Here is a 9,706-nt window from a genome sequence, read left to right on the forward strand (position 1 = left end):
CTGCCAAGGGGCCCAAAGTAACCCAACCACCAATCTAATCCAAACCGGATGTGGCTTGTCTAACATATGCGGAGCTAGGAAGTGTTGCTTGACTTTAGCCAAAACATCTCCTTGAGGCAAATTTAAAAACTTAAGAACAAATAGTGCTTCAGCAATAACAGCTCAGGCTATTTTATAAAGGCTATTCATAGATGTGGCATACTCCGAAGTACTACACATATTCCCCCTTTTACCTTATTAATTTTTCTTTTCAAAGTCATGTGAGCTCATTGTACTCTACCTTGACCTTGAGGTTTATATTCAACTCATGTAACATGGAAGATGTTACGAAATTCTAAATATATTAGTACTTATTTACTGGTATCAGCTGGTCCATTGTCAGTTTTTATTTGAGAAGAAATCAACATGACTGCACATGTTTCTAGTAAATGTTGAATGACATGAGTCCATTTTTCCCCAGATAGAGCTGTGGCCTCCCAAAAAAAGAATGTGTCAATAGTTACAAGCACATCTTTTAGGAAGACAAATTCAAGAATGTGTGTTAAATCCATTTGCCAAATGTGTTAGGAGCCAAGCCTTGAAGATTAGCACCAAGGGAATGTGTTTGTAAAGGCAAAGATCAACAAGTAGGACAGTTAGCAATAATTTGTTAGGTTGTTTAAAAGGAATATTATTTTATTTTATTTTATTTTAATTTATTTTATTTTATTTATTCCAGTCCTGTGGCGTGGACTCAGGGCATGAGCACCGTCCCTGGCTTCTTTTGGGGTCAAGGCTAGCTAGAACTCTCTCACTTGACCCACAGTGCCACTTCTGGCCATTTTCTATATATGTGGTGCTAGGGAATCAAACCCATGGCTTCATGTATATGAGGCAAGCATTCTTGCCACTAGGCCATAATCCAAACCCTAAAGGGAATTTTATATGAGACAGGTAAATGACTTGCATTAGAATGCCGAGCTGCATGGTCTTCTTTTGCCGAAATAAATGAGACTAAAGCATCTACATGAAAATTACCACATGCCATAGGACTTGTCAAATTAGAATGATCAAGGATGTGAATGACACACAGTGAATGCTGTCTTTGGCATAACTGGATTTGAATTGTTTAAATAGTGAATCTAGTGGGGGGGGGAGGTTATGTGATAAATAACAGCAGAATATGTATTGCATAAAACATGTGATGCATACGTAGACTGAGTGATTAAATTAGAAGGTATTAAGAAATTCTGTAAAGTACATATAATGGTCTGTGATTCATTTTGTGTGCCTATTGCCAGGGAGTGAGGAAAACTTGATATTTACCTTCTGTCCAAAAAGCACATTTGTTATTTTCGGTACTATCTTCAAAAATATTAGGAGCATTTAGAATGGGCTTAGAAAGTCAAATATTATCAGTAATATAAATTTGTTATTGAAATAATTGCCTTAAAGGGCCAGAAAGTAATTGGTATAAAACTTCTCCATTAAAGCCATTCAATGACAAAGGGAGGAGATCACAGGTTTGTAATGCAAATTTGAATTGTTATTTAGGTGTGGGGATGATAATCAAGTAGGTGTCTTGCCCACTGATTTGCAGGCACCTTTTACAGCCTTGCATGATAATAAAACTGATCACCTCCAGACATGTGGTTTACATTTCAGACAATGTGTGCCTGGTACATATCAAAGTCTTATTGTACTGTGCTATTCCCCCTGTGTGGTAAACTTTGTAAGTAGATTTAATAACCCATTAGAGACAGATAAATCTACCCGGGATAAGAAATTTTGAGTCAGGGATTTTTCTACTAGAAGTAATTCCTGACTTTCTTCATTAGTTAATACACAAGGGCTACTTAAAGTCAAATCCACTTGAACAATGGAGAATAAATTATGCAAAGCATATGTGGCAATTCCTAAGGAAGCATGAAGCTAAATAATGTTCCCTAGTAACTTTTGAAAATCAAGAGTATTTAATTCTTCATTACGAATTTTTATAAGTTGGGGGTAATTGCTTGTTTTTTTAACTAAATACCCTAGATACTTTAATGACGCCTCTGTCCAGATTTTATCAGTGGCAACTAGTAAACCATAGTCTTGCAAGTGGAAGGGCAAAACTTGTAATAAGTCGAACAGAATATATTTTTTAGGTTGCAGCAAATAATAAGTCATCCATATAATGAATACATGAAACCTGAGAAAATCTTCTCTTAATAGGTTCTAGTGCTCTCTCTACAAATGTTTGACACATAGTAGGTGAGTTTATCATGCCTGGTGGCAATAATTTCCATTTAAACCTTCTATGGGATCCTTGGAGATTAATCTGACTTAAAGTAAAAGCAAAGCATGATTGGTCCTCATCAAGTAAGAAACTAATAAAGAAACAATCTCGTAAATCTATTAGCATAATATGCCAATTTTCAGGATTCATACAATATTGGGGCAATCTAGTTGTAAAGTAGCCATAGGCATCATAGCTGCATTTAGAGCTCATCAATCAATGAGCAATCTCCATTTGTGAGATTTCTTTTTAACAACAGAAATAGGAGAGTTCTAGGTAGGGATAGAAACCTCAATATGATTTGAACCTAATTGATCTCCACCAAGTCGCATTGAGGCCGCCAACTTTTCCTTAGATAAGGGCTTTTGCTCACTGCAATCTGGACAATCTCTCTGCCAAGAAATCTTACTGAGAGAGACATGCATCTGAACATCAAGGGAAAACTAAATGAGCTCTCCACTATTCAAAGAGGTCTAGTACAATTAAGTTAATAGGTACTTACAAATATTATGGATTAAAAATGGAATGTTGGCCTTCACCATCAGTAATATCCTGATATTCAACACTTTGTTTAATAAATGAAACTGGTGTACTACTGACACCTTTTATTCTAAGTTTGATAGATTGAGTCACCCTGCCCCGAGGCCATTCAGTCTGTCTGTTTATTGTGATGTCATAGCCAGTAGATAGCAATGCTTCAAATTGTGTCTTTTCTATATAAAAATTACAACAAGGTGGTTTTATGCTTCATTTAAAATCAAGAAAACATATTGGTATTTCATACTGCCAAAACCTCCTTGACAAGGATTTCTAGAAGTTGATATAAACTTGTAAGCAAAGAAAATCAATTGTGCAATATGACCACTAGCATTACTATCAGAACGTAGAGGGGAGGTAATAAGGATTTGAATTTGTCCTATGTAGTCAGAGTCTGGTACTCCTGGTACAACTAACACCACTTTAGCAATTAAACAGGAACGCCCCAAAAGTAGGTCCCAAGTCCCCCATGGCAAGGGCCCCCTATATGCAAGGTATAATTCTGGAAATTAGCAAGGAAAGTTAAGGTTTGGCTTGAGGAAAGTTCCACTGCCGCACTCGCACTAGGAGCTGGTTGTAACGAAAAGATTTTGGGGAATGCTCGTTCATAGGAATGGGACCATAAGGCTTGCCCTTTGCCCCCTTTCCTGAACACCTTGTACTTTCTCCCTGCGCTGCTCCCTATGAAAGGGGAAGCATATTACGATCAATGTCAGTTTTAGATCTAAATTCTTGGGCCCAATGCACTCCACGTTTGCAGCCAGGGAATTTCCTAGGCGACTTTGTATTTGCCAGTTTCCTTTTAACACAATTCATTATAGTATCCTCTTGTCCCCACATCCAATACATTTAAATTTTCCGGATTTAGGTACTTTCACACTAGCACCCAGAGTTTGTCTCAGTAGCTTCATCTTTTGAATGTCTGAAAATACATTCCGACAAGCCATGACATGTGCTAGTACATCCCCAATCTCCTTAACAGGCAGATTCGCAGACTGACAATCTTCATTAGTATTACAATTGCCAGTAATTTAATTAATTGATCATGAACAGAAGCTCCTTGTACTGTTCTATCGATGTTTTTCTGAAGGCGCAGTATGAAGACAAAGTAGGATTCCTGGGCCCCTTGAATAAAGCAGGCCTAAGAACCATCCTTTTCACTGTGGTGACGGACCCAACCCCATGCATCTACACATATCTCCTGCAGCCACTGGACAATCTCCTTTGGGGTATTTACTTGATTCTGGGGGTTCTTGTAATCCCCAGTGCCTGTTCGCATAGCATGTTGTATTCTGTGAAGGACAGCATTTAGGGACTGAGCATTTTAACCTGCTCTGCCGGACACAACATCATTATACCACATTAACCATTGTAGATGTTCCTGAAGTTTTAATAATGCACTACACATAATCTTCCAATCCTCAGGAGCCAATTTTAATAAGCAGAAACAGTTGTCAAAATTCACTGTTTAACTTCAACGCCTGTGGTACATATAAAGTTACCGCTTTCCACAGCTGAGTGAAATGGGCCATATTGATACTTTCATAATGAGGGGACTGAGCTTCTCCATCAACTGAAGGGGGTCGAATATTGGGGAACCGTCGATAGTGAGGGAGAGGAACAAAATCCTCAGAGTCAGAATCTGAAGAAGAAAAAAGTAAAGGCAGGTGCTGCAGCAAAGTTCTTTTCTTCATAAGACTCATACTCATTGAAGTCCTTAGCAGATATGGAGAGCCTCTTTAGCACACTGACTCCCTTGCTGAGCTATTTAGAGTGGCTTCATTTTCTGAAAAAACATTGGTAGTGGCCAAAGCTTTAGCTTTTGGCTCTACCTTTTCTCTATCAGAACTGGCAAGAGATTGCTCAGGTGTAGCCATCTCTTTAACTCCTGCCCAATTTGAGTTTTTACCTCCTTGGGCAAACTATAAGCCTTCATAGCTTTTTCCACGTCTGCCTCCAGTTCAGCTGCTGATGTTACCACAGCATCACAAGCATGATATTTAGGGCTGTACATGTTAGTGCCCAAATAGACCAAAATATAAGGGGAACCTTGTCACCAAACTGATATGCCTTTACACATGGTTGTTTACTCCTTCCCAGAATTCTAAGTCTAAAGTACCTTCCTCTGGGAACCATGGATTATATTCCATTACCACCTGTATGCACTCATCTAATTGAGAACACAAGACCATAGCTCTGTCAAGTTTCAGTACATGGTCGATAAGATTAAAAAAAAAAGAGTAGATTTAGTTTGTCCCAAAAACCTGTAATATTTTATCTATTAGGAGCTCACCACTCAGTTCCCCTATCTCCTTTCAATCAAAATATCTTTCACCTACACTCGAGGAAGAGCTCAAAACCAGTTCAGCAATCTCCTAAGGATGAGTTATCAGGTCCCTGATCTGGAAGCCAGTTGTTGGACCCAGGTATTTGTAACTGTAGTCAGGACACAGGGTATGCAAAGGAGAGTGGTCCAAAGCACACTTTTATTTAGCAGGGCCAGGGTTTATATCGGTGTAGAAATCAATTCACAACTTCAAGAGTAAAATTATTGCACAAGTATATTCCTATAAACACCAAAGTTGTGGATGTCACTACTGTAGCAGATGTTGCTATCTCAAAGGTTGTTGCTACTACAAAGGGTGTCAATACTACAAGTTGTCAGCTCTACAACAAAGGATCAAAGCAGTCAAGGCAGAAATCTATTACCAAGCTACTATTTCCTCAAGACTAATTGTCATAAATTATTGACTTCCCACTTAATTGAGAAAAGGTTTCATTGGAGCAGCAGGACAACAAGTCTCCCCAAGGAGGCTCTATAGGTGGGGCAGAGGGTGGAGCAGATTCTCATGACAAAGGGTCATCCTTTGGCCAACAAACACAGGAGACTCCTTAATAGAGAATTTTCTCCAAAGGCATATTAGTTTGGTAATAAGCATCAGAATATCTTTGCTGAGGTTAAAAACTCCACACATCGTAGAAGTACAGAAGTGCAGGTTTTCTAGTCATATCCTGGATCGTGTTGCTCAGAATGAATCATGTGCTGTACCTTTGCTGTTCTTTTGAAGAATCTACATACAGTTTTCGAGAGTGGTTGAAGTAGTTTACATTCCCAGCAGCAGAGCAGTAGATTTCCCCTTTCAGGGCCTTCCCTCCAGCCCTTGTTTTTGCTTGAGTTAAGATAATTACTCATTCTGACATTGGAAACAAGTTATCTCAGGGTTGTTTGTATATGCATATCAGATACTGCCAATGATGGTGATTATGTTTATGTGTTTCAATATATTTATTTCCTCTTCAGTGTAATCTCTTTTTAGATCCATGGCGAAATTTGTGATTGATGCGTTAGGTTTTGGAGGGAATCGTTTCTTGAATACCCTGTGTATGAATAATATTAGCAAGTTATAACATTTGTCTGTTGCAAATTTACCATCTGCAATTTGGAAAAATGGTTTGTTAGGTCTAGGAATTTGGAGGAGATTTATTTGGGTCCTTCAGGTATAAAAACATAATATCCACAAAGCGCGACAGTTTCACATTTTTTCCTCCCTATTTGGGTCCTCCCTATTTGGAGATTTCTTGCTATGGCTAAGGATTCCAGAAATATATTAAATAGGAGAAGAGAGATGTATTATCCTTTTCTTGTTCCTGGTTTTCAAGATAATGGTTTTAGTCCTTCCCATTTAGTATGACTTAAGCAGTTGGTCTCATACATATGGCTTTCTTTGTTTTAAAAAGGGTCTTCCTATTCCTATTTTGTTTAGGGCTTTGAAAATATATTGCTTTGTTATTATATTGAAGGTTTGGGGCAGCCACTCTGAGAATGATGTGATTCTTCCTCTTACCTACGTCAGTTTGGTGTATTGCATTAATACTTATGAATCTGCTGTAGCAGGCTTCCAGCTGTAGAATGTAGGCTAGTTGACCATGATGCATGATTTATAATATCTGTTTTTGGATATTGCTAGGTAATATTTTGTAGAGCAGTTGTGCATCTTTGTTCCTCAGTGAGATTTGTTTGTAATATCCTTTTGGGGGTCGTTTCCTGGTTTGTGATGGTATTTGCGTGAAGAAACTAGTTTGGGGTTTCTCGCTCTGCATCAATTTCACGGGTGAACTAGGAGAATATTGGTGTTTTCCCCTCTCTTAGAAAGTGTTATAGAATTCTGCTGTGATTGCTTTTTTTATATTGGAAGAAATTTCATTGCTTCCTGTATCTCGTCATAATTCATGTGGTTATTTAATTGATTTATACGTTCTTGCCTCAGGTTGGACAGTTTATATTTCTGTAAAAATCTACCTATTTCCCTAAAGTATTCATTCCCTAGTGAGTATAGATTCTGGAAATAGTTGTTTCTGATTGTTTGGATGTCCTCGATTATTCTGGCAATATTTCTTGTGGAATACACGATGTTACCAATTTGGGAGGCTTCTCGCCTTCCTTCCATTATTCTTGAAAGTGCTGTGTCAAGATCTATTATATAGCCATCACAACAAAAACAGGTGGCACTGGTATAAAGAAAAACCTTAAGAGAAATGGAATGGAATACTAAACACAGAAATAAATTTCTATTTTTAAAAATCTTTTTTCTTATTTATTGTCAAAATTATGTACAGATAGGTTATATTTTCGTACCTTAGGCATTGGATACATTTGTTGTCTTGTTTGTTTACTACTCCCTCCTTTCCCCTCTACATGCCCCATTTCCTTCTTTGCCCATGAGTTGTTCATGTGGTTTACACCACACAGTTTTGTAAGTTTTGCTTTTGAAGTCATTTGTCTTTTTACCCTGTGTCTCATGATTTTGGTATATCCTTTAACTTTCCTAGATCAAATATGAGTATCTATGGTTTCCAGTGTACTCAGATAAGATATAGTGATAGTGCAGGTATGAACACAAGAAGGGGATACAAGAGGAACATCAACAACAGAAGCCACGGTTACACATGGCATGTTGAATGTAATTAAAACAGTGATATAACATTTGTTTCCATAATATGGAGTTCATTTCACTTAGCATCATCTTCTGTGTTCAACATCGATGTGGCCAAAAGAGAACACTACTTCATTGTTAGTGGGAATGTAAACTGGTCCAACTACTCTGGCAAGCACTATGGAGATTCCTCAGAAGGCTTAACATAGAGCTCCCCTAATACCCAACAGCCCCACTTTGGGCATCTACCCAAAAGACCAAAAACAAGAACACACTGAAGCCACCAGCACAACAATGTTCATTGCAGCACAATTTGTCATAGCTAAATTATGGGACCAACCCAGATGCCCCTCAGGATAATGTGGTACATATACAGGATGGAATTGTATGCCTCATTCAGAAAGACATCGCCCCATTCATAAGGAAATGGAAGCACTTGGAAAAATATGCTAAGTGAAGTGACCCAGACCCAAAGAATCATGGACACTATGGTCTCCCTCATAGGCAGTAATTATCATAGCTTTAGGCTAGCCACAGAAGAGGATGGCTAAAGCTGCATTCTTACAATCAGTTGATATTCAAAAAAGGAGCTACAGATACATAATTGTATTAACAGCCTCTTCAACTCCTGGTGCTGGGAAAACTGCGCAGACACATGTAGAAAATTCAAAGTTGATCCTAGCCAAACACCATGCACCAGGGCAAACTCAAAATGTATTTAGAACATCAACAACACCCCTGAATCCTCTAAACTACTGAAAAACAGAGGAGGAGAGACACTAGAACTTATAGGCACAGGTAAGGGTCACAACAGATAGTGGAGAGAATTACCAAATGAGAATACTAAAAAATAGAAAGTTTCTGCACAGCTAAAGACATACCAACCAAACTACTAAGACAGCCTATCATGTGGGAAAGGTTCCTCACCAGCAGAGAAACAGAAAAAAAGCCAAATGTCTGTCACCTACAGAGAAATAAAGAAACTAACCACCTCTGAACCCAGTAAACGAATTATTAAATGGGCAAAGTAGCTAAACAGAGACGTTACAATAGAAAAGATAAAACATGGCAAAGAAACATTTAAGGAAATGTTCACCATCCCAGGCAGTAAAGGAAATGCAAATAAAAACAACCCTGATATTCCGTCTCACTCAGGTAGATTGCTGTACACTCTGAACTCAAGCAATAAGAAATGCTGGAAGGGATATTGGGAAAAAGGAAGTCTTCTTTAATGTTAGTTGGAGTGTAAATTAGTACATCCATTCTGAAGAACTGTATGGAGGTTCCTCAAAATGCTCAGCATAGACATAACCTATGACCCAGCCATATTACTCCTCGACATCTATTCTGAACAACATGTCTCAGGATATCATAAAGACATCTGGATATACATGTTCATGGCTGCACAATTTACAACCGCCAAAATATGGAGAAAACACTGATGCCCCACTACAAGCGAAGGGATCCATAAAATGGGATACCTATACATGAGGTAATATTACACAGTGATTTCAAATGATAAAATATTGTTATTCTCAGGCAAATAATGAGAACTTTAACAAATATTGTTGAGTGAGACAAGAGTAGAACACAAAAACCAAGGGGAAAGGTTCCTTTATATAAGACTGTTAGGATGGGTGAGGGGACAGTAGAGACCAGGACGGCAAAAGAAAATCATTTTCAAATGGTATTTCCACAGGTTTGCCTCAGTGACGTTACATAATGTGTCTAAAACCAAACAAGTACTAAACGAGAAGGTCTAGAATAGATATAACAGTAGATAACAACAGCTCAGCAGCTAAGTACATATGACTGTAAAAGATGAGAATAAGTAAAACAACACCAAGAGGACTCAGGAGGATTCTATTGTTGATGTTACATTTAAAGTTCTAGGATTATTGCCTTTGTCATAAGTTACATATTACTGTATAGGATTTTGGTATACTAGGTATTGTATATATGCCTACCTGCTCTA

This window comes from Perognathus longimembris, unplaced genomic scaffold (assembly GCF_023159225.1).
Source record: "Perognathus longimembris pacificus isolate PPM17 unplaced genomic scaffold, ASM2315922v1 HiC_scaffold_4524, whole genome shotgun sequence".
Taxonomy (NCBI): domain Eukaryota; kingdom Metazoa; phylum Chordata; class Mammalia; order Rodentia; family Heteromyidae; genus Perognathus; species Perognathus longimembris.